General features: G+C 33.0%; 1 pseudogene across 1 annotated transcript; it reads left to right on the top strand.

Annotated features, from left to right (window-relative positions):
- Positions 1 to 2803: 2803 nt before the first annotated feature.
- LOC311170620 (ribonuclease P protein subunit p30-like) lies at positions 2804 to 10438 on the top strand (annotated as a pseudogene). Its single transcript has 3 exons — positions 2804 to 2841; positions 4475 to 4520; positions 9759 to 10438. The product of its transcript is annotated as a ribonuclease P protein subunit p30-like (transcript).
- Positions 10439 to 25846: the final 15408 nt, after the last annotated feature.

Consider the following 25846-nt stretch of genomic DNA (forward strand, 5'->3'; position numbering starts at 1 on the left):
ATTAGCATTTTGAATGTAAAACATGTACATTTTTAAAAGTAGGGACAAATTAATAAAAAATGTGTCTGAGCCACATAAAATGCAAATGATAGTTGAATTCAGTTAAAAAGAAGCAATTTGCAATTGCTTCCTGTGGTAATGTTTTGTTAGGGTTTGAAAGAATAATAGGATTTTTTTTTTTACCTCCTAAAGATCATTCTTAAAAGCCTGTATTTGGCTTAGGATCACAGTTAATGCAATATGAGACAAGAGCTGTCAAAGTGACATTTATTTAATCTGTTTCTTCCTTAAGACCATTTCTTGCTATGGAACTAATAAAGAACGGAGAATGGCACAAATTCTTTTGTAATGTGAGAATCTATGATTCAATATTTGTGTTTTCTTATGCCTTCACCAAAACATCAGTGCCTTATGTAGCAAAAACATGAACCAGTCAGTGTGTGCTATTGCCTAACAAAAAGAATTTCTAAGAGCTATTACATATAAAATTTTATAGTTGTACAAAAGGTGATAAGACACTGTAAACTATATGTTGATATACTCACAATGAACTGAAGGATACCATTACTGAGATGTATTAACTCTTCTATAAGTTGCATTATTTGCATTACAGACTTATTCCATAAACCTTTGCTTAAAAATCCCACAAAATGACAAATGATCAGATAAACACTAAATCCCAGGGATCTCTCACAATCAATAATTTTATGTTTTCTCCTTATATTCTCATTTTCATCTATTCCTGGTTGGAATATAAATTATTACTATTAATTAAGTCATATTTTTCTCAGTCTCGAGAAATAGAAATAGCTGAAAACATAATTGTAGAATCATTGTCTGAGAATGTGTAACTGACAGAAGGAAAAGTTCTCTGTCACAAAATATCTTTTCTTTTCTTTTCTCTGGTGGCATTCTCTTATGAGTTTTTAATATTTAAAATATTTTCCCAAGTTTTTTTTTTTTCATATAAGCCATGACTGTAATTCTTTTTCAGTGACTCAGCATCGTTTTCAAACATTTTCTGAATAATATAAAATTTAAAGATGATTTTATGCAGTTTGCTGGGTCTTGCTTTTTTCCATTTCCTTGATAATAATTAATGTCTCTTTTTTCCTCCTTGTTACTTGCCCATTCCCACATATGTACTCTATCCCCTCTTTTTTTCTGGAGCATGTTCCCTTAGCTGCAGTAAAACCTTGAACTTAATAGGTCTCCCAACCCCCCCCCCTTTACTTCTATCTCTCCTGGGACTGTATTACATGGCAAAACTCTTCGTTTATTTTGATGTTTTTATCTCTTTGTAATTAGGAACCAGTCCATGCAGCCAAACAGACAATTTTCTGAGGGCACTAAGTGGATTTTTAGCTCTCTTACAAGGAGAAATGAGCTTCAGTAAAACATTAGACCACTACCAAAGTTGACTAGCTTGAGTGACGTGACATCTTATGTGGTTCCTGCCTTTTACTGTAAGTTTACACTCCCGTGAACATTAACTCTCCCCAGTTGTAGTGCTTTAAGTGAAGCTTGGCATGCAAATATGGCTTCTACAAAAGTTACCTCAGGCTAAAGTACTTCCATCATTGACAAAATTAAGCGTCACACTAGGTCTCTGGTGGTTTAGTTGGCCTCAGATTCAGCTGTGGCTAATGTTTTATTAATGTGGTGAGATTGTCCTTTATTTTCAGGCTCCCACAGCAGGTGAGCTTGTCATATTCACTAAGAGAGTAGGAGAGAAGATTGCCAACCACGTGCATGAATTGTTTCCACAGTTCTTAATTTCTGTTGAGAGGCATGCAATATAAACAAAGTTTTACTTAACTGCTGGAACATTTGTCAAGAATTTGATACATGCATATCTCCATTTCTATGCTATGCTATGAAAATACTGTCGCTCCTCTGGGTAACCCTGTGCATGCCAAGCAGTGTCCCAGAATTAGGTATTTAAATATTTTCTCTGGCTTTAGCCTACTAGAAAGAAATTACATTACTCAGATAATTAGATGCGTGTTCTGCAAATAAGTTAAAAATAACAGTGAACTAGAGAGGTTCTGGTTTAACTTTGCCACAACCAACGTTCCTGTGGTGGATTTTTTTTTTTTTTTGGTATAAAAAAATGCCAAATTCTTAACTTACAACAGGTGCCAAAAGAAAGCTGAGTTCTTTAAGTTTGTAATGCTAGAATAACCATTATATTTTTATTCTCTGTATCCAATGTAACCTTACACAAGAAATATTATTAAAATAGTCAATTAACAGAAATCAAAACTTAAATCTGTCAATGGTAGAGTCCTTATTGTGCTTAATCTCTTTCAGCATAATTTGTCTCTCTTTTTTGTAAATTATTCACCATGGTTGCAAACCTTATTTTCTTGAATTTTTCAAGACCTGTAGTTTCAAAGAGCAGGTGTATGAACAACACAAAACACTAATTCCACAGGACTTATGCATTGGAGCACTATCAGCAATAGCCATTTTATGGAAATTACCTAAGTGCCCAATGACAGATGAGTGGACTAAGATGTGGTATATATACACAGTGGAATACTACTCAACTATAAAAATGATGAAATATTGCCATCTGCAGCAAGGATGGAACTGGAGGGAATTATGCTAAGTGAAATAAATCAGAGAAGAAAGACAAATACCAGATGATTTCACTCATGTGGAACATAAAAAAACAAAATACAGGAAGAGTCAAAACTAAGCCAAAATGAACTCAACAAATATGACCATAAAATTGAGACTGCACAAGGGGAAGTGCGGAGGGGAGAAGCAAAAGAGGAAGGGAAGCCACTGAACTATGATGGCGGGTATGAGTGCTTTGGTAGTGGATGTGGTATGGTAAAGATTTGAAGAGGTGTGAACCTATATTCCTATGACACATACATTGTTGCCTGAATAAAATGTAGCCTGAATAAAATAATACAACTAAGATCAAATCAAAATAACAGGAATACAAATGATAAATGATACACTGATCAATAGGTATTGTATACTTATTTAATCCATATAACTAGATTTTATGATATGGAGAAAATGAACAAATTAGCATCATTTTTCTTTCTGAGATTACAATATAATACAATATTTGCATGAAAAATACATGCATATATATTAGATACTTTTTTACTTTGAATTTAAAAATAAAACATGTTAAATTTGTATTTTATTCTGAACAATATTGAAATCTTAGATTGTAAACTAAAGGCTGTACATCCATTAGTCTTAATACACGTCAAGAAATCCTTTCTCTCTTTCTCTAGTATTCAGTATATCCATTAGATCACGGAAAAAGAAAATGTAGCTATTATTGCTTTAAAATTTTTCTGCTCTTGAAATACTTACTTTGGTTATATATGCAAATATGATTGCATAATTGTTATGTCACCATATAAGTTAGTTGAATGTGTATTGCTAAAATCTCCCTTTTTAAATCTGAGTTTTGGGATTTTGAAGTCAGTACTTTCATTTACTTATAACTAATGAAAATTTCTATAATAAGAAAATAAACTACAGAGGTTAAAATTTATTATTGACACTATTGTAATTATGAACATAACTGAAAAACTGATTAATGTGTTCTAGAATTAATGTGAAAAGTCTTGTCACTAGTTTATTTAGCATCAAATTGGTTGTCTAATTGTCAGTTGATTATTAAAATGATATATACCTTTTAAGAACCATGACTTTAATTCTAGTATTGAGAAACACGTTTTGTATTTATTTGTACAAATCAATGCTTTGAGAATCTATTTAATTTATATCTAAATATAAATTGATTTTTGCTATTCTGTTTCAGATGGAAAATTGATTATCTTCAGTTATATAAATAGCCAAAAAGCACACTGTACTTTTAAAAGGAATGATCATTGCTTAAAATGCAATGCATTTCCATGTGTAAAACTAATTTTTACTATCTAGAGGATAGTGGTTCATGTAATTTATCCATAATCTGAATTCAAAAATAGTTACTTAATTAAGGTTAATTTAGAATCATCATCTAGGGGTTATATCACCTGACTTTGCAATTTATATCATCATTTTGGGAAGATCATGTGCTCTGGAATCATACAGATGTAAGTTTAATTCCTGTTTCATGTTTCACTGGTTAAAGAATGTTGTGTAAGTTACTTAACACACAATTTCTCTGTCTACAAAAGGAAGATCATAATGGCCACTACTTCGTAAAATTGTGATTATTAAAGAGTTGTTCTTCTTGTAACAATGCATATTGGCTTGAGCTGTTAGCTCTTTATGGTAGATAGAATTCTAAAGAGGTTCCTCCAAGATTCCTGTTCTTTGCTTACAGAATCTACCAATAATTTAGGTGTTGCAGTGAAGAGACTTTACAGGTGGAATCAAAATTGCTAATCAACTCACATTAAAATAGGGAGATTATCCTTGATTATCTGGGTCAAGATAATCAATCTAAACACTTAAATCCTTAAAAGTAGAGTTTTGTATTTTTTTCTAGTTTGGATCAGAGAAATGCAACAGATGAGAGTGGGGATGCAGTGAAGGTATGAAGACATTAGAGATTCACAGTGTTTTTGGATTTGACCTATTCTGCAATAGAAGGCTTCATGTGAAACTTGTGAAGAAATGTGGTAACCACAAAGAACAAAGTCAAACCCCTGGCTGATAGCTAGAAATGGAACAGGGATGACTTTACTATAGCTGCAAGGAATTTCTGCAAACATGAATGAGCGTAGAAGCAGAGGTACCTTCTACAGCCTGAGGAAAGTAGTACAGCCCTATTTCTAACCCATAAAAAAAGTGAACTAATAAATACACATTTTGTTTAGATTTTTATTTATGTAACATTGGTTTTTAACATTATATAAATGCATGATATATAACACTGTATTTTGGCCTCTGTATATACAGTATATCACACTCACCACCAGAAGGCTAGCTTCCATCCAACAGCATATATTTGATTCCCTGTTTGATCCAGCACCAAGCTCCCTTCCCCTCTGGTAACCACCAACTGATTTTCTCTATTTAAAAGTTTGATTTCATCCTTTATATAATTGAGTAATATTTCATTTTGTGTGTGTGTATCATATCTTTTTTTATATATATTTGTTGTTGTTGTACACAAAGGTTGTTTCTAAACCTTGTCTATTGCAAATAATGATACAGCAAACTTAGAGGTACCTATATTTTTTTAAATGGGTGTTTTCACATTCTTTGGCTAAATACCCAAAGTAGAATAGCTGGGTCAATTTCCCTACTGTTTATTCTATTTTCTGTAGTGGCTATACTTTTTTACATTCCAAAAATAAGTGTAAGTCACTAAGTTTGCATTAATTTGTTATAGCAACCTAAGGAAACTAGCATGTACTTATTTTCTAAGCAAGAGTAATGACAGGTGTGCCACTGCTAAGATGCATGGATGTGATAATACACAAATAAAGAAATGAATGCATTATAGGATAACATAAAAATAGTGGAGAAACTAATGCATGATAAGATGGAAACAGTTAAACTCAACAGTTACAGAAAGTGTGTGGCTTTCTCATCTCTTTTAACCAGCAACAGTTAAACAAAAGCAGGGTAGGGTGAGAATGCAGTTATTCAAATTAGTTAATCTTAATTCAATTTTAGTAGTAGGTAAGTAGATTGCATTGAGGGCTTAGTGTTATGAAAGCCAAGCAGAGAGATGAAACCAGCACAGATAAGAAGCGAAAGGAATGGTAAATGAAGATAAAGACTGCAATTTTGTGCTGTATTGAATAAAGCTTTCAAAGAATTAATGATTCAAATAATTCAATTGTATATAGCTGTTTATATAGCTTTAACTAATTTTGACCTAATACAAAACTAGAGATAAAATGTTGATCATTTTTCTTTCCAGTAATTATGTGGTTCAATTTGTCACTTCTCCTTTGCTTCTGTTCAAATATCACATGCTCAGTGAGATCTTTTCTGACAATCTATAAAAGTGTAAAATATCCCTCCCCCCATATCCCATTTCCAGCCTCTCTTTGTAAGCTTTATTTCTCTCCATAAAACTCAGGAAATGAACATTTACTTGTTTGTTTATTATCTCTTCCTCCACCTTGAATATATACTTCATGAATATAAGAAGCATGTTTGTTCACTGCTTCACCTCCAGCATCTAGAAATTTATGTAAAATATTCAATAATTGCTTGTTAAATGGGTGAAAGAAAAATCCAGACCACTGATTCCTGTTTGGAATATTTTCCTTCATATTGCCAAGGATTTCGCTTCAGCATTCATCATTCCAATAAAAGCTAATCTGAATATATGTCATTAAAACCAAAACTCAATTAAAATATTTTTAGAGAAAATTTGTCCAACAGTCCAATCAGTGGGAATATTTTCATTACTGTTTCTGATATTAGTAATTTTGCCATCTGTTTAGAGAATGCTTTCTTTTTTTTATCCACTGTAAATTAAGTCATGCTCCATCAGCTAAACTAGCCAACTAGGGGACTATAAATTCAATTCTAAGGACAAATGGTATTTCATGCTTCACTTTAGTATCAATACCATTTCCAAAGAATTTACATATTTTGTTACTGGAATTATAACCCAAATGAGCTAGATGGTAACACTAGATAGACACTTTAATTTAAGAGAGGGATTTATTTAGAAACAATTAAAATTAAAAAGTTGCACATGTCATGCAGTAAGACTAGCATTCAGTCCACCAAACTAAGGAAAACAGCAAGACACTAATATTTGCTGGGTAATGGGAAGACAGGCAAATTTTTATCAACTTTCTACTTAGAGATCTGGTGCATAGATTCCATTTTTTACTGTCACATTGTTCATTAGCAGCACCTAATTTTTCATAATCATATATGGTCACATAGTTGCAACACAAGAAACCAAAGAAACAATTCAGATGCAAATGTGTCTGGGTTCCTGCACGTTTATTCCTGCCACATTTTTGAACCTTAACATTTTGCTTGGCTTTTGTAGAGTTTCACATTTTCTTTAGAACATAAAGCTAAATGGCAGCCAGGATCATTTGTGCAAAGCAAGTTCCCATTGTGTGGTACCATCCCATAAACAATGCATATGGTTCAATAATGCAAGTTGAAATCAGAATCCTATTTTAAAATTACTGCAAAGTAACAGACTAAAGTCAGTTCCTATTATTTAATGAGATTTATTTTTATGAGAAGATGTTCAAGATTATTTCACTTGAGAGATTATTTTAGGCTTTCTCCAACAGTGCAATAATTATTGACACTATTTTCAGCTAACCACAGCATTTTGACTGAGGAGTAATTTTATCAACACATTTCTGTCACATGGTATAACTAATAGGCTAAATTTTTCCAGCAAAGCATGCTAGATGTGTAAAAACAATTCAAAACCACTAAATGCAGTTCCTTGGAAACATTATAAGGAAATGTCACACTATAACATTTACCTGCTATGTTTTATTCTTTAACCCTCAAGCACTTTTGTTGTTTCCTGAGCTGAGATTAGTAACTTAAAAAGCCTTTATTAAACATGTACAATCTAAATGAAGCACTCAACCAACTGTAAATTCTCTCAATTAGACTTCCTGCGAATGACAAATGAGTGTGAATGTGCAATAAACCTTTGAATACCAGTGATTTAGGGCTAAGCAGAACTACAGGATTTCTAGCAGTAGATTGAATGCAATTGATTGTGTGGTGAAAGGTAAGAAAAGTGTATGGTGGTTCCTTGTTTGCCCTTTCATTTCCTTAAATCAAGAGAGTATACTTGCAATATAAAATTTATATTAATGTTCTTTTGGTACAACTTAGGTACAGAAAAGACACAACTCAGAGATTAACGATTGCATTATTTCAAGGCACCAGTCCTTAACTCTGTTTCAGCAATATAAAAATTACTTGCAGATAAGAAAAATTCATCTAAAGTGTCATTTATTTGCTTTTGTTTGTATGGATGAACAATTTATGGCATTTCTTTATGGACATAATTGACTTGCTTTAGACTTTATGATAGAAGTTAAGTATATGTAGTGGAAATGCTTTGGTTCAAATTAGAAATTTTTAAGTCTGATGATGAGAGCCAAACATATTTGACTAAATATGATATTTGACATTTGTATTTGTTTTCTGTAGTTCTATATTCAACCTTACATGAAAAAAAATTAGGTCTTGTAAAATTTGTAGAAAGTTATACACAAACATATGTACATTGCAAAATTATATATACATATATATATATATATATACACAACAATGTTTATATATGGTCATGAAATTCCAACAATATTTTCCTTCTGAATAGGAAGACTATAATATTGACTTCTTAAATTATATCTTACTTGGAAATATATATTTGATTTCAAAAAATTCTTTTAAATCAAATATAGAATGAGAGAGCAAATCTTGATCCTTTATACATATGTTATAGGGCAGGGAGAGGGGGCACCCCAGACCCCACAAAACTGCCTGTTCTAAATGGGTTCTGCCATCTGCCACATCAACACAAAACATATGAGACTTTAATGGGAAGGAACTTTAATAAAACTAGGAAACAATACAGGTAAGGCAAAGAGTCTAGTTTCTTAATCAAGCACCCAAAGTTACCTGTCCCCTCGTGGGTAAAACTCCATCCAAATGGGATTGGCCCAGAGCAAGTCCCCAAAGCCTGCCGCAAGTCTAAAGCATCTTCCAGTGGGGACCCACAGAAAAGGGTCTGAAACAACCAGACAAGCCCGGAAGGAAAAGAGCAAAATCAAAATCAAGATAAAAGCTGCCATTGTCTCCTCCACATGGGCCTCACCCACATCTGTGTCACCCAGTCCATGACCAAAAGGCAAGGCCATTTCTTCACGTGTCTCTCGGCTCCATGTGCCTCCTCCAGGTTTCCTACTGGCTCTCCATCTTGCTTCCTTCCTTCCTCAGTCTCCTCTACAGCTTCTTCTCTCTCCCCTCAGATCAGCTCCACCCTCCATTTGGGTGGGACAGGGAACCTGGAACCTCCCCCTTTCCTGGGGACCACCCTGTTACACGTACACAGATCCCTTAAGGTTACATGGTGACAGCAAGCAATCCTAAATTTACGTGACTAAACAATTTATCAATTCTGCTTAAAAAAAAAAAAACAAATAGGCGTATTAATTATTTAGGGTTTATTTGAGCAAAAATCAAGTTGAATTGGGTGCTAAACTGGAAATGGTTAGACATTGTCCCACAGGAGATAAAGTCTTTATAGAGAAGCAGAAGCAAAGCAGAGAAATTGTTTCCTTGAAACCAAAGCATTTGCTTATCTTATTTGGGGAAACCTAATTAGCTGTTTGTGATTAGATGTTTTTAGGTTTTTATTTGGTAAATTTGGAGGATTTTTGATTTGTTTATGCAGACTTCTTAGGCAGTTAAACCCCTCAGTCCAATGACCTCCTCATTTAATTTTGTTAACAATTCTCATACATCTACATGTCCATAGCACACAGCAACCTGCGATTGCATACCGTGGCCACTGAAGGACCCAGGCTAATTGAGTAGCCGCCACCTCAAAGGTAGCTTCGAAAATGAAATCTGGAAATTCTCAGTCCCAAGGGAGTACATTTTATGTTCACTTACATCTAACAAAGTAGCAAGCTTTAAGTTTCCAAAAAGGAAGTTGAAAATTTTCAAAATACTGCTTGATTTTATATTAACCTCACATTATTAAAATGTATTAACCTCATATTATTTAAAAATAAGAAATAGATTTGACTTCAGCACAGTGTGTGCAAGTTTGGACCTGACCAAAATCTCTTAGTTAACTGGAGGAGAACACCCCTCATCTTGGCTATTAAGTTCTTGCCATCAATTATATTGCTAACTTTAAGGAAAAGAAATCAGTAGCTGTTTCTGAGTTCCTCACAATATTGCCAATTGTACAGGGAAAATCAAGACCTATTAAACTTTTAACTAGACAGAATTATTGTTCCAGATACATCTCAGTACAATGTTTTGAGAGCAACTGCTTCAAGGGTGTGGCTGTATGATACTGTTACAGTTTCCCAAAGACAGAAAACCTTTTTCATATTGCTTATAGGCACTTAGATGTGGATTTAGTTTGCATTGATGTGACCGAGAAAACTACTGTTTTACTTCAGCTGTAGTAATGTGGGAATGACTGAGGCATGGGCTTTGAACTTGACTGCAGGCCAGCCATTAGGTACACAATTTCCAATGCCCTCAAACTTCCTGCATGCATGCAAAGAGTTTATTTATACCCAATGCTGCAGAAAGACTTTTATAAATAAGAGGCCCATATGATATGTCAAACTTAGGATTGTTGTTCGAGTTGTCTAAAAGTGATGCCAAGACTGCTGTATCTATCAACTGCAGGACAGCGATTCTCCATGGAGAAACTAGAAAAGTTATTTCTGCGATCAAAAAACTTCAGTCATCTGAAGGAGATGATGATTCTTTTCCAGCCTGCAAGAAAGCCAATTGGGAAGGCTAAAAAGGATCACTCCTTGTCATTTGCTCTCCCTTCCTCCCTTTTCTAAGCCATCACCCTCAACAGACATAAAACCTTTATGGGATTCACTGTTTTCATTTGGAGTAGTCTATATTCAAACTATTAAAATAACAATCTAGTGGTGCATTAAACAAAGAGAGCCTGCCAGCTTAATGAATTTAGATATATAATTCAAGAGAAAAACAGAAACTAGGAATTTTTCTTTCATGAAAGTGCAAAACATCAGACATAATTATATAAGTTGTTTCAACATTTTAAAATACTCTTAAAATGGTTCATGTTCATTTAAAAACTCAAGTTTGTCTGCTTTATTGGATATACATTCGATATATATTTTTTATTACGTGACTTAAAAGTGGTTATTTTTAAAGACTATTAAAATTTATATTAAGGAATTGGGTTTTAGTTGATTTGTTCTTTTTTTAAGCCACTCTTTCAGTATTTTCAAGTCAGTATTATAGCAAGTAAAAATGAATTGCTATAAAATTTATGGAGGAGAGAGAAAGTATATGGAAAATTACAGTTGGCTTTCTTCACTGCTGCTATTTGTCTGCCTGATATACTTGAAATAGGATTGAAAACATGATATTGATTTTCCTAATAACTATATACCAAAACATTAAAGTCAACCACCTTTAGAAATACTATTTTAAATAGCAGGATCTTCATAGTAAATATACCTACTTACTAATTATAACAGTTACTGGTTTCTCAATTTCCAGTTTCTTTTCCTTAAATTCAAAAACATGATTGACGAAGCTTTTTTCAAACATGTATAATTATGATATATTGACAAAAAGAAAATAATTTAAAGGATAAATGAGTCAGAAAAAAATTTTTAAGAGAAAAATTTTTACCAATATCACTCATGAATACAGATGCTTAAATAAAATTTTGGGAAAGAGAAACCGTTAAAACAAAGTACACCATGACCAGATAAGATATATGGGGACATTTTGGATCTTTTTAATGTCCACGTTTTATCATATTAATAGATTAAATGAGAAAAATCAAAATCATCTTGATAAATACCAACAAGACACTTGATAAAATTTCAAATTTACTCCTGATTTTTTTTTTTTTTTTTGGTGGGACCCTCGCTGGCGGCTAGGGAAAGAACCGGCACTGCAGAGGCTGCAGGCAGCCTCGCAGCCCAGCGCTCAACTGCTGAGCCACTAGGGGAGGCTCACCTGATTTTAATAAATGAACAGTAATAAAAAGTGATGGGAAAATACAAGTAGAAGAATATCACACACACACGTACATATATATTAAACATGGACATGAAAATGAAGTTTTTTGTCTAACTTCCACTCGAAAAATGTGATGGATTTGCCCACTCCATTTACTCTGTAAAGCTGATGGTCTCTGCTATTGAATCCACATATCAGGAATCTCCAGCACCCTTCGGTGCCAGTTGACTTGCTTCCACCCCACATTTAGTCATCAGAAGTCAATTGTGTGTTTATTTACAAGTTTGTTTTAATACTTTTTAGTATTATAAAATTGTATAGGTTAATAAAAAATTATGAAAACTGATGAACTTTAAGGGGCAAAAAATATATTCCCAGAAAAACTATGCTGATGTTTTTGAAAGGTTTGAAAAAGATGAGTCATTAAAAAGAACTAAGAATGCTAAGAAAGATTTTTACATTTTTATTTATTATTGTATTATTATTGAGAGTAACATGGCTTAGAACAATGATTAGGGTGAAGAAATACATATTCCTACCTCTTCAAATGTATGCTACCCCAAGTTACCATCAGAGCATCCATACCCCTCACCATAGTTAATTGTGCCCTCTTCTCCACCAGTTGCTTCCTACCCTCTTCTCTCTGGAAGCCTCAATTCTACAGATTTCTAGGATTTGTTTTGCTTTACTTTTGACTGTTTTTGTATTTCACATATGAACAAAATCATCTGGTATTTATCTTTATCCTTCTGACTGATTTATTGCAGCATAATTGCCTCAAGTTCCTATCCTTTCTTTCAAATGGAAAGAGTTCATCATTTTTTAAAAAATAGCTGAGTAGTATTCCATTGCGTACATGTGTCATATCTCCTTAACCCGCTGATCTGTCATGTGGCACTTAGGTTGGTTCCATAAATTGGCTATTGAAAATAGTGGTAGAATGAACGTAGGCTTGCATATATCCCTTTGAATTACTGTTTCTATATTGTTTGGGTAGATACCTAGGAGTGAAATTGCTGGATCATATGGTGGGAATTTCACTACTTGATTACCTATTTTTTAAAGATTTATTTATTTATACAAGAACTGGGGTACAATCAGAGGCATGGGAGGGTGAGAGAATTCACTAGAGACAGATTACCTTTTAAATACATGTTTTAGCAGTATTTTTTACTGAAGTAATATTACCTTTTAACAGTATGTAGGTTTCAGGTGTATAAAATTATGAATATGCTTGCCACCAAAGGTCTGGTCTACATCCTTCATCATATATGCAATTTATCCACCCCTCTTTACCTTGTCTTCTTGTAATGATTATTTTGTTTTCATAGTCTAAGAGTTTGTTTGCTTTGTTTGTTCATTTGTTTTGTTTGTCTTCCAAGTAAGTGAAATCATACTTTGTCTTGCTGCACCTAACTTATTTCATTTAACATAATACCCTCTATGTTCATCCATCTTGATGCAAATGGCAGGTTGAATGTGGTGTTAATGTTAGTTTTTTTATTTTAAACCTCGTCATATGCAAAGTCTGGCACTCAATTTCCATTTATTGACTAACTGACTGATTGAATGATTGACTTAATTGACAAACTCAGTGCACTTAGAAAGCAAACTTAAGCTCATTTATTTTATTAGAATCTGGCAATAAATCTGTTCATACACAGCAATTTTTCAGGGTTTTTTGAGAAATTCTAATAAAACCCTGGTGATGGATCATGTAGATTAACGTAAGCAAACAATATAGTCAATTAACACTGACAGAGAGATTTCTTTTAGAAAAAAGTTATAGGGATAAAATCAAGAAACTCAAGTAGTTACAGCATAGAGAAAGAATCTATTACTGTTTTTGTAAAATGTTTATGTACCATATGTAAGAAAGAATAGATTGCTCTGTGTTTAACATTTAAAATCTTGCCTGATGATAAATTCAAATATGGAAATACAATCCAAAATGGCTGGGAAAAGGTAAGTTTACTTGGTGAATTATGTATTAGAATAGTCATTCTACAATTATGAAACTAGGATCACAAAATCTTCCATAATTATAAAACCTTCAGTTGAAGGTAAAAAAAAAAAACTCATGTTAAAAATAGTGGTGGGAAGACTAAGTTAAACACATAAATACTAGACTTTGTTTAATGCTAACTACTAGATGTTAAACATCTACTACTAGATGTTGTTTAATGCTTTTCTCTAAACATAGGACAGTGTTTCTTTAATGTCTACACTGTTTTCTTAATCATAAAGCAATGCTAGGGAAAGTATATTAATTTCTCTTAAAGGAAGCATTCTAGGTCAAAACAGATTGTCACTGGACAAAGCATGCATCTGAGATCTAATACTTATATCACAACATGCAGCATCTCTCACATAGTCACATTCTTCCTTCAATAGTTGGGGACTTATTGTTTAAATTTATAGCTTTCAACATCATTGCAAAACCTTTATAGTGGATAGTTACAAAAAGATAAAAGCATGTGCATCCATACTAGAACAAGACAAGGGCTAACATAATGAGCTATTATGATACCATTCTTTTCCTTATCCTCAGATTATTTTGTCATTTTCTAAACAGCTGCCGCAGTTAGGTCCCAAATTGGGCAGTGATAGCCAAAATGGCTAAGTATAAGTATACTGATTTTCTTTCTCTGATAAATTTCATCAGACTTTTCTGTGTGCTGGGCTTGGGGGTGGTATTTGTTTACATTTTTCCAAGTTATTACTATGTTGCTGTGTGAAAGCAGGGTTGAGATCTGCTCTGGAGCTCTGTTGGAGAACATTGCTTTCCTTAATCTGAATCCTTATCAAAGAATATTAAATATTAAAATTCAAATTCATTTAAATAGTAAATTCAAGTCTTTGAGAGAAAGGTTCATGTGAAGGCATGGGGTCTCCCTGGTGGTGCAGGGGTTAAAGTCTCAATGCTATCAAGCTATCACCAGCTAATGCAGCATGAGTTCAATCCCTGGCCAGGGAGCTAACCCATATGGCACAGCAGATCCCTCCTTTCTCAGCAGTGTATTTCAGTCAATATGCCTGTTCTGCTCTCCACTCTGTCTCTGGGGAATCCTCTCACTAACCACACCTCTGGCCTATACCCCAGTTCTTGTATGCATAAATAAATAAAAAATAAATCTTTGAAAAAAAAAAAAAGATGTGATGGCATGAATTCCTGTTCCTATCATCTACTTCCGATGTGGTAGTCTGTTAGGTCTCCCCCAGGATTGATGTACCTGGGAGAACATCATAGTGAGGATTCCTGTATCATGACTTGCTTATTCTGCAACTCCAAAGTCTTGGCTTGACTAGGGTCAGTGTATAATAGAGAGGAGGCTGTGAAGAAACAAGGATTGAGAGCTGTAGTCCCAGGGAATATGTGGGTATGTTTTGTTTTCCTCACACAGAACAAATTGAACTTGAGCAAACACAAAAGATGTATTAGTCTGAATCAATGTGAGAGACTTTATTTCTGTTTTCTTTGAAAATGAAAACTGCAAAATACAATTTGATTGCCGTATTCATTTTCAAATAATTTATATACATCAACTAATTCACCTGTATTGATACCTGCCATGAGTTTGGTGGAATCCAAAGATATGAATCAGTCATGCTTATTCTTTCTTGAAAAAAAAAAAATTGCATAAATCACTTTTGTATTAAAAAGAAGTTGTTATTATAAAATTAGTACTTGTAGTTTTCTGTTTGCTTTCTAAATGCTACTGATATTTTAATATAGTCCTAATGATCAATACTTGAATCACTCAGATATACAGACCTGTCTGGTCATATGTTCAAACACCAATTTCAAATAAAAAGATACAGTAATATTGAATTATATAAAAGAGAAATAACCAAGTAATCAAATACATTTTTCATACTGGAATAAAAATACAAGCCATTTTGTTTTCAGCACTTTGTAGGACAAAAGCCTGTGGATAAATAAATTAATATATAATTATTGTTAAATTGATGTTTAATATTGTAATATTCTTTTAACCTATCATAGCTAGATCATAACCACAAAACTATAATATTCTAGAGTTTTATTTTTTTTTTAAGTTTATTTTATTTTATTTATTTATACAAGTACTGGGTACAGTCAGAAGCACTGGAGGGTGAGAGAATTCACCAGAGCCAGAGCAGGGAGCAGAACAGGCAGAATGGATGAAATACACTGCTGAGGGGAGCAGCGGATGGCAGGAGAGTTCTGCGTGCCATGTGGGACCATCACCTGCAGCTGGGATCGAACTGGTGCTGCAAAGGCTGTGGGCAGCTTCACAACCCAGCGCTCAACCACTGCGCCAACAGGGAGGCCCTATTCTAGAGATTTAACACTCCAAATAACTTAAAAATATCTAGTCAAAATGCCTTATTTTTCATCAAGTAAAAATCCAGAGAAATTATCACTTTTACAATAGTAAAATTGTTTTTTTTTAAAGATTTATTTATGCATACAAGAACTGGGGTACAAGCCAGAGGTGTGGAGGGTGAGAGGATTCACCAGAGAGACTGGGGAGCAGAACAGGTAGATCAACTGAAATACAATGCTGAGGGGAGCAGTGGGGAAGACAGGAGAGGTCTGCTGCACCATGTGGGTTGCTCCCTGGCCAGCTGGGGATCATACTCATAGCTGCAGTGGCTACCTATTGCTTGATAGCTCTGTCTTTAACCACTGTGCCACCAGGGAGGCCCAGTAAAATTGACTTTTGGCACAAATCAAAGCTTACTTAACAAAATTAGGAATAAGTATTTTGTCACATAATCTTGGTTAGTTTTAAAAATATGTATTGTAAGTTAGTAACTCAGTCAATTTTGTGTTCTCTTAATTATCTCACAAAAATTTTATTAAAAATACTGCTATAGAACATTAACTAGATTATAATTTATTATATCAGTATCTCTATATAGCAAATATCAGACAGTATCATATTGTCTCAAACCTCAATATAAAAATTATATTCAAATAGTAAATAGGGCCTTCCCGGTGGTGTAGCAGTTGAGCGCTGGGTTGCGAAGCTGCCTGCAGCCTCTGCAGCACCGGTTCGATCCCCAGCTGCTCCCCGGCCACTGGGCAAGAGTCCCACATGGTGCACAGACCTCTCCTGCTGCCCGCTGCTCCCCTCAGCAGTGTACTTGGGTCCTTCTGCCTGTTCTGCTCCCCGCTCTGGCTCTGGTGAATTCTCTCACCCTCCCAAGCTTCTGACTGTGCCCAGTGCTTGCATAAATAAATAAATAAATCTTTAAAAAATAATAATAATAATAATAATTGAGGGGAAATTCTAGAGTATACAATTTGTTTATTCAGAGAGATTTATTAATAAGAGCCAAGATTTGTTAATATAGAAATATTATTTAAAATATTTCAACAATATTTTAAAAGTATTCAAAATATGTCAACCATAAAGAACTCTACTGCTTTAATAGATAGAAAATACACACCTATGCCTTATAAAATTTTAATATAAATATTGATATGATGAGTCATTTTACAGTTTATTATGTTTTTAGTTAAATCCTTAGAGAGCTTTATAATCATTTCTTGTAAAGTAAGAAAGAAAAATAGTCAATATTGCAGCATATTATATTCATAACAGTAATACAGGGAGGGCCTCTCCTGGGTTGAGTGCCCTGCTGTGAAGCTGTCTGCAGCTTCTGTAGTGTGGGTTCGATTTCCAGCCAGCCAGGTGAGTACCCACATGGCACGGCAGACCTCTCCTGTCTCGCCCTCTACTCTCCTCAGCAGTGTATTTCAGTCAGTCTGCCTGTTCTGTTCCTCACTCTGTCTCTGGTGAATCCTCTCACCCTCCCGCACATCTGGCCTGTACCCCAGTTCTTGTATAAATAAATAAATCTAAATAAATAAATAAATAATAGAGGGAGACAAAATAGAGAATTCCCATAAGATTATACACAGGCCAAACCAAAGCTCACTTAACAAAATTAGGAATAAGTTTATTCTGTCACATAATCTTGGTTAGTTTTTAAAATATGTGTTGTATCATTCTGGAAAAAAATGATTTCTGTGAGCAGAATAGGGAAAATTTTTAATATGAGGTTTTTGTAGAGAGAGAATGAGACAAAGCAAAATTATCATTGCTTTTCCAATCTAGCAGATGATACATTGAAAAATTATCTCCAAATTAACCTTTATAGATGTGTAGTAATTATACTATGCAGATTTTTATATTTACCTCTCTGAAAGTCTAGAGAAATATGAGATTAAAATCAACTGTAATATGCATTATTTTTGTCAGTTTGGAAAGATCTATGGGAGAAGGGAAAGTATTTCATAAAACAAAGACTTTTCTTTTTATATTTGTAAGTGAAATAAAGTAAATTTATGTTGTGTCAAGTCATTTTAGACAAAGTGAATTGAGAAAAAAATGAAAGCAAAATGATTGCTTCACATTATGTACTAGGACTGTGTGAGAGACATACTGAAAATCACCCTGAGTTCTGTTAAATGTTTTTGCTTGTATATTAAAAGTAAATAAAAACCTGTCAAGAATACTTGAATTGGCATGGAACTCTGATATTCAGGATCTTCCAGCTGATTTTAAATATAACTGTGTTTTTGAGATGTTCAGTTATATATAAGGGGCTCACTAATAAAAATACATTTCTTTAACCATTCTATGCTTGTAATCTTTCATTCTTCTATCTCATTTTTCCGTTCTTCATTCTTCAGTATTAAAGATAAACATATTTTAGGAATCAACCATGGGTTCTTTCTAAATTAAGTAAGTAAATCTAACAATATATTCATGCTGCTATATTTCATATACTAAAATCTGAAATGCTACCTTACAAGTTTTCTTTTTTTTTTTAAGATTTATTTATTTATGCATACAAGAGCTGGAACACAGGCCAGAGATGTGGAAGGGGTGAGAGGATTCACCAGAGAAAGAGTGGGGAACAGAACAGTCAGATTGACTAAGTACATTGCTGAGGAGAGCAGTGGGCGAGACAGGAGAGGTCTGCTTTGCCATGTGGGTTGCTCCCTGGCCGGCCGGGGATCGAACTGCAGAGTCTGTGGATCGCCTCACAGTGCAGTGCTTAACCACTTGTGCCACCAGGGAGGCACCACCTTACAAGTTTTCAAAGTCCATCTATTTCCAGGAGAAAAAAGAGTACATAATTTATTTTTTAAAAACATAACAATTTTCTTGAACAAAGGATGTTGTATAGAGAGTAGTATTCCCTTTGGCAGAAAGCATGAATGTGCAAAAACAGTGAAATGATCCCATTTATCATGTAAGGACAAACTCATGGTCTCTTTCTGTTCTCTTCACTATTGATTGTGATGATACCTTGATAGAAAAATTCCTCTTAGTGTATATGATAGGTAAAGTTCTCCAGAGAAATAGAATCAAAATGACACTCTCTCTATCTGAAGAGATTTATTATGAGAAATTATAGATGAGTTATCCGCAAGATAGACACCCAGGAAAACCATCTATGTAATTCTGTTCAGAGTCCCAATACCTGAAAAACAGGAGACAATAGTGTTAGTTAAAAAATAAGAAAACCAATTTTCCAGCTCAAGCAAGTAAACGGGAAATAAAAGTTGGTGGATTCCACCTTCTTCCACCTTTTCCTGTTCAGACCCTCAAGAATTGGATGCTGCCTATTCAAATTTAGGAAAAGGATCTTTGTTTTATGGAGCCTACAAATTCCAATACTAATCTTTTTCTAAAATAGATGCCCTCACAGACATAACAAGAAATAGTGCTTAATTTAGACATCCTCTGCCCTGCCAATTGGTACAGAGACTTATCTTTAGTTTGTTTCCTTCCCCAGTAAGACTCAGTTACAGAAATATAGAGACCATGTCCAATAAGCACCTAATTCTGTCACTGGTACCAGTACATTTCATGAAATGAGTTGCTCTTCACAGAAATTCAAATGCGTTTAAGAGTGAGCAGCAGTTTCATATTCAAACTTATAAAGAGGATAGCAGATATACAAGGTGGCTGATAAAAAAACAGAAAAATGTTATTTAAAAATGCAGCATTTTATTTTAAGGATATATGTACTCCAGGTATGTCTATACATTCCTATACTCTTACTATTATAAAATTTCCTCAACAAATGTCTCTTCAACAAACCTATACCTTCCATACTTTTTGAAGTTTTAATTACTAGAATAATAAATTTCTGCCTTTGCAAACATAGGATCCCACATTTCATTGTTTACCAGAGTAATACTGTCTTTATTTCAGTATTATCTCTCTTAATACAATCCTTTTAAAATGTACATCTGATTCCACTGATTTAACTTTGACATCAATTTTATCTTTCCTAATCATTTGCAACAGCCTTTTGTCCCATCACCTATAGCCAAAGTTTTTCTTTACTCTTTCATCTGCCATAAGAAAACTTGAATTTATGGAAAACATATCTTTCATATCACTCATTGGTTTGAAAATGCTTTTCATAACATACAGGATTATATCTAACTGGATAATCAAGTCTTTCATAATTTATCCCTACCTACCTGTTAAATTACTCCCTACTTTGTGACCTATGCTCCAAGTTTAGTAAATCTCTGCTAAGTTTATTTCTATATGGTGTTCTTGCATGACTCTTTGCCTTTAAGTATGTTTTCTTCTATTTGCGAAATCCCTATCTTGCTTTTTGCCTGAGAGATATCTACTTATTTTTCAAAGCACTGATAAATTATGATATTCTACTTTGATAATGTCAGATCCTACAGAGAATTAGTTACCTCATTTTCTCTAACAATTATATCAACAAGAATAATCACAGTCTTTTATGTGCCATTTATTTTCCATCATGATTTTATCAAAGTCTTAAAGCCACTCTTTTTTCAGGAGATAAAGCTCAGTTTCAGAAATACTACTTAATTCAGCCAAGATAATATAAACAGAGGCCCCACTACTTAATCAGCTCTTTAAAAAGCTCTATGAATGAATGAATCCTGTATGAATGGATTTGTGAAGAATTCTTCATATTTAGATATACTTCAATTCTGCTCACCATATTTTGTTCATTTATACATATTGCTTATCTTTGCATATCTCCTTGTCTAAGAAGACATTTTTTATTATTATTTTCCACCTAATTTCTCTTAGTTAACTTGAAAAGGAATAGACCTCATAAAGTTCTGATTCTTAAGGTTAATTGTACCCTAAATGGGCTCTTTGTATCTGTACACACTGTTTCCATCTCTAGATCTCATAGATGTTTTTAATTTATTTCCCTCCCTAATATTTTCTCCTGTCTCATAGGGTGTTTTATCATTTTAATGATAGTTTCTTTCACTGTGAAGCTTTTTAATTTGGCCTAGTCCCACTTGTTTAGTTTTGCTTTTATATTTCCTTTACCACTTTAGTGAGTTCCCAAAGATAACACTAAAAATCAATGTTGTGGATTGTTTCACCTCTGTTTTCTTCTATGTGTTTTATGGTTTCAAATCTTATATCCAAGCTTTTAATCCATTTTGAATTAATGTTTGCTTATTCAGAGATAGTGATATAATTTCATTCTTTTCCCAACACCATTTGTTTAAAGGACTTTCCTCTATCCATTGTATACTCTTGGCTCCTTTCTTGTAAATTAACAATACATATATCTTTTATTTTCTATTTGCCACATAATTTTCTCTAATTCCACGGTCTGAGTTCTGATCCATTGTTTGAGTTAGAGATGTATCCTTCAGTCTCTCTTGATTCCTTGCTTACTGTATTAGTTAGCATAGAGGCTGTGTATGACTATGTGTATAGTGGCAATGAGACTTGGACATTCAGTGTAGCCATTGAATAAGATTAATGCTTGTTTAACTTTCACGTACATCTAAAACTATGTTTATTCAGGTCTGACTTTCATTTAGGAACTAAAATCTCTTGTGGATCTGCTGTCCCCAAGGTATTGTCCTGTCTTTTTGGTCCAAGGTGAAGTACTACCAGACTTGTCTTTTCACATTTTGTCTGGGTAAACAGAGGCCAATATAATGCTATATGTCAAAAGTTACACATTCTGCCTATGTTTATATTCCATTGGTGTGGGTACAGTAGGATGACTCATACCAAACAATAAGAGAGATTGTTAAATGTAGGCATAAATATAACTTCTGAAGGGAAAAAGAGAATGGAAATTAAAAGGTAATCATTAGTATTCATTAAACCTACTTATTATTAGTTATTCAAAAACCATGCTAATTTAAAACTTACTTAGTAGGAAAGTCTACAGTTAAACTGGGAAGTCCTGGGACTGAGTTCTAGCACAATAATTTAATAACTATGGATTTCAGACATGAAATTTTCTGGGCCTCTGTTTTTGTAGCTGTCGATGGAATTTTTTGAGATTCTATCAATATACAATGAGTTAATTTTTAATTATCACCTATTGCATGTATCAAGAGTATCATACATAGTGATAAGAAAAGATTCTTCAGCTTATACTCATTCATTTTATGAACAGCTCATTTTTATTAAAGAGGGTATTCATTACTAAAGGGGGAAGTGATTTGAAATATCATCAGTGTACACGGTTTTATCGCTAAAAGAGAAATTGATATTGTGATATCGTTAAAAAAAAACACACTAAAATCACCAATGCTTAAACACCTATGTAGTCTCTGCCAGAGACTTACTCCATGAGCATTTAATTAAAACACAGCTTAAATTTATCCCTAATGAATTTACTTATACATTTTACCTTATACCGCTTCTACTTCTCCCCACCCTGTAAAACACACTGCATCAATTCATATAATATGGAAGAAGAACTCTGAAACATAATTTTCTGTGACTTCTTACTCTGCAAGGCATTTTGTCAGTGTATAATGACACTCAGGCAGCTGTTACATTTAAGTCTATTAACAATTTGTTATTAATAAGTCTCTTGACACTGAATGACTCTAGAAATGAAAGAATTATTATCAACTGAATCCAAATAGTGCCTATAAAAACACTCTATGATAATACTTTGCCTCATACCATCATTACAGTATATTAGTTAAATGTGCCCATAAAAATGTCACAGAACAGTAAACTTTGAATGTATATGTTAAGTATAATTTGACATGGTTCCATATTTTAAAATATATATCTCATTATATCTTTGTTCCAAGTCACTTCTCCAACTTTGAGCTACTAACTAAATAAGTGAACATTTATTAGCTACTATCGAGTCCCTTTCAATTAACTTCCTAATCTTACAACTTTAGAGGCACCTAGCTATACATTTTCATTTTGTCATTTTTACATAAGTATCCATCTCCAAGTTGACATTATCATATTAAAATTTATCTTTACAGAGTACCAACTGTGTGCAAGTTGCAGACTTAAATTATTTGGTTATCCTAATCCAACCTGATGAGTTAGGTATTAGACTCACTTTATATATGACTGAAGATCGTACAAATTAGGAAACTTTCCCAAATAATTTTACTTAGATATGAACTTTGGTACTCTAAATCCTCAGCCTTAACCATGATAATTTATTTCTTAGGGATTGTGACAGAAAAGTTAATCCAAATTTATTTGTTACGAAAATATGCTATAACTATGTCTAAGCTTATTTAGAAAAGTGCTTAAACTGGCATTATCTCAGAGCTAACATATCTGTTTTTGTTTCTAATTTTAGAGGGTGTTATGCTAATTCATAAGGCTATCATAGTAATTTTTCCCCAATACTATGATAGATACATATATGAATAGATGAAGAAATTATTCATATTACTTGTCATACTATGCATATTATTTAGTCTAACATATTATAATTTAAATCTTAAGAAATTATAGTAGAGCCCCGATATTTAAAAGTTAAGGATATAAACAATTAACTTTAAAACACCATTTCAATAAATTCTGCTCATTTTTTCCCCCCTTTGGAATCTTATTTACTTAGTTCAGTTCAATATACTCCATAAGTTATTCAATCTTCAAAAATATACTTGATTCTTATATGACTGAATTAAGTCAAGTTCTCTATTCCTCATGCAGACTATTCATCTTTAGTCTTTATGTTATATTTAAGATTTATAATTTAAAGTTATTACTTTGAAATTATATACATTTTTTTTTTTTTTACCATGCTTCAAATAGCAGTGTTTAGATGTTTCATTGCAGGTTTTGGCAATTCCCTCTCTTAGGTTAGGGGAGGGGCTCTTATGTTCTTGAATTAGAAGTCAATAAAGACATGTAATTGGTGAATGTCAAAAAAAAAAAGATTTATATAATGTCATAGTCTTCTAAAATTTTTGAAATGCGAGGTGACTGGGAAAGAGGGACATATATTCTATTTTATTGCTCTACTGTTCTAAGGGACAGTGGCCTGGCCAAACTACCTCTGACTCAGATTGAATGCCAGAAAGCAGGCCTGAATGCTGAATATTTTTATTTTCAAAAAATGATTATAAAGTTGCATTCTTCCTTTCTATTTACATTTTATTGCACAACAGTTAGTTGTGATAATTCTGAATTATGAAGGAGTTTAGTTAACATAGTCTAACTAGGCAGTTGTGTGCCCAGCTAAAATTGTTAGTACTCTATTATTGCAAGAAAGAAAAGGAGAAGAAATATTGGAATAGGTAATAATTAAAGAAAACTACATATAAATCTCTGAGATTTTTTAATGTTAATATCTAAGTAATATGATTAATGCTAAAATAAACATATTGAGTATACTAATTATTCTACAGATTTGATAATATCTAAAGATAGATTCCTGCAAATGTTAATTCTGGGTTAAACTGTATGACCAAAAAAAAAAAAAAGTACTTAAACATATTTTGCAAAATTAATACTTGTTTATAGTTGAGCGTAATTTATATTTGAAAACTATGATCTATTCCAGGGTATATTTGTAATAAAATTCTTTACAAATAAGAAAGATCCTTTTAAAAATGAACATTATTTTAATTTTTAATTGTTACATATTTCAAAGTCAAAGGGCCAATTTTGTTTATTCTTTGTAATTCTTCTCATGTACATTCCCATTTTCTGTAGAATTTTATGTTTCTTACTGAAATATATAATTTTATATAAATAATGGATATTAATACTTCAATACTTATGTGTTTTAAAAATTTTCCTAGTTTGAACACTGTTTCTTAATTATTTATTCATTAATGCATTGCTTTTCTGTGATGCGTTAGAATTTTAAAAGCCTTACGTTTCCAATTTTCTAATCCATCGATAATATACATTGATAATCTTAGTTATGTTCCATTTAGCCAAATATTTATTCCCATTTCAACATGTGTAGCACATTCATCTATATTATCATTTTGCTTTTTTCCTAAAAAGTATTTTTTGTTATAGAGCATACTATGGATGCATGAAAAGATAAAAACAAAAATCCTGTCATTCCAATTTTATTTTATTTTTGTGTGTGTGATGTAAAACCTAGTCTATTCTTTTTAAACATTATGCTTATTGAGATAACATTGGATTACAGCACTGAACATTTTAGGGGTAAAGATTCATATCTATACAAAATGATGTTATACCACATCTACCACCAAAGCACCAATAATTCTCCACTATAGGCCTTGGGGTCTCTCTCTTTACATTCCACATCTTAATCTACCCCTCTAGATACCTCAGTTTTACAATCAGATTTCATTTTTTTTTTTTTTGGTCTGTTTTGTCTGTTCCTTTGATTTGTTTCTTTATATTCCACATGAGTAAAATCATTTGGCATTTGTCTTTCTCCCTCTCGTTATTTTGTTAGCATAATCTCCAACAGTTCCATTTATAATGTTGCAAGAAAAACAAAGCAAAAGCAAACAAATGGGACTATATTAAACTAGAAAGCTTTTGCACAGTGAGAGGAACTATCATTAAAACAAAAACACTGTACTGAATGGGAAGAAATATTTGCATATCATAGTCAGAGGAGGAGCTAATGTATAATTCTACAAATAACTTACATAAATTAACAAGAAAATAACCCAATGGAAAACTGGGCAGACAAGCTAAATCAACTTCTCCAAAGAAGACATACAGATGACCAACAGGCAAATGAAAAAGTCCTTATCATCACTTACCTTCAGGGAAATGCAAATCAAAACCATAATGAGATACACCTCACATCTGTGAGAAAGGCTCATATCAACAAGTGTTGGCAAGGGTTTGGATAAAAAGGAACCATAAACAATGTAATATAGCACATCCTTTTTGGAAAACTGTATTCTTCTAGGTACCTACCTGAAGAATACAAAAGCACT

Source organism: Talpa europaea (assembly GCF_964194135.1).
Source record: "Talpa europaea genome assembly, chromosome: 5".
NCBI lineage: Eukaryota > Metazoa > Chordata > Mammalia > Eulipotyphla > Talpidae > Talpa > Talpa europaea.